Here is a 1,772-nt window from a genome sequence, read left to right as displayed (position 1 = left end):
ATGAGGGGGCGAAAGAATGAGTGAGGGTGATGAGAGGATGCAGAGAGGAAGGAGGAGAGAGGGGGAGCAGAAAAGAGGAGATCACATTAAAACCACTTATCAGCTGTGGACAGACCCCTCCGCCGTGCCAGGGTGAGACTCAGAGAGAAGGCCAAGGGCTCGCCGTCCCCGCGCAGTCCGCCGCTCAGCTCGAGGTCTAGCTATCATTGAGGACCAGCGCTCCTAAACCTTTTCAGCCTGGGACCCAAATGAAACATTTAGGGATCATCATGGGACCTGGGCCGAGGCGTATCACTAATGTGGTCGTACGGGGATCTATTAAACATAGGCCTGTGACCCATTTTAGGTCCTGACCCACTGATGTGAGAGAGAGACGGAGACAGAGAGACGGAGACGCAGAGAGGAGCTGACATTAAAACCACTTAGGATGTCTGTCTTTATCAGCCATTAGAAAGGACATTTTCCATAAAGGGACTCTTTGACATTTTGAATTTTTGATCGGTGTTTCTTTTTTTTTCTTCTTCCTTTAACACAGCACGGCAAATTATGGGAATAAAAAGGAGTTTAACTCTTTAACACCTGAGCAAACTGGCTTGATTTATTTCAAAATGAGAGGAAGAAGGCACGACTTAACGAAAAAAAGGTAAAAAAATTAGCAGGAAATTTACGAGAAGTTACAAGAAAATTAGAGAAAATAAGCAAACAAAAAGAAAAGTTTAAAAAAACATGAAAGTGCATTAAAGTGCTAAAAATAAAAAACAAATTAAAAAAATATTTTGTAGAATAAGACTAACTAAATATATCATAGTTAGATGTATAAATGGAATTTTCTGGACATTTTTGCCTAGTTTTTAGATAATATCATATATATCATATATCATACTCCTCTGCACTGACCACAACTAAAGATCAGGCGCACATCTCTGGTAGATTAAAACATGGACAGTTTTTACCTCGAGACTGTCGAGGTGAATCATAAACTATCTACAGAAATAAAGCTGTAAAATCCTAATGATATAAAAAGCTGCACAGTGTTTTTGCATCAGATAACCTTCAAACTCATAGATTTGTAACTTGGATTTAAAGTGCATTTTGTCCTGTCACCTTCACCTTTTTGCAAAAAAAGTCAACATGAGCGCAGACTCTTTTTCGTGGTCTATTTTTGGTCTGAACGGCGTGCAGAGAACTAAAGAGACGGGACTAAAAGTCTGCAGACACTTCAGCGGCTCTGTGAGGCATAAAGAAATCCAAACTGTTACTCTGATAAACCAAAGGGGAGCGCCTCAGAGAGCACGACTCTCTGCATCAAAATTTAATGACCAGCCATCAAATAGCAGAAAAGACAAAACACTCACAACCACAAACATCGACCTTCTGGTGGCGCTACAGAAAAAGTCGGGGGTCATTAAAGTCTCGAGGTTCGTCCTCTGGAGGTCATGAAAATCAGTGCAAAAGTTAACGACAGTCGACCACACAGCTCTATTTCAGTCTAAACCAAAGTGATGAACTTTGTGACCAACACACACAACCACAGCGATGTCGTCCGCAGTCGGGTGTTAGATAATTTAACGTGCCGAACACAAACCCGTCAACGCTCCTCTCAGTAATTCAGAAACGTTCGCTCTGAGTGCCGGAACGCACTCTGGCACAAACTGGACCGTCGGCGCGCTGCTGGAGTCCGGTTATCCAGAGCGCCGCTCTCTGGGAGTGTCAGAGCGACTCTGGACGCTCTGTCTGAGCAGCAAAGCGCCGGACGCAGTGAATGTGTGATG

Source organism: Plectropomus leopardus, chromosome 15 (assembly GCF_008729295.1).
Source record: "Plectropomus leopardus isolate mb chromosome 15, YSFRI_Pleo_2.0, whole genome shotgun sequence".
In the NCBI taxonomy this organism is placed as follows: domain Eukaryota; kingdom Metazoa; phylum Chordata; class Actinopteri; order Perciformes; family Serranidae; genus Plectropomus; species Plectropomus leopardus.
This window is presented reverse-complemented; position numbering follows the sequence as displayed.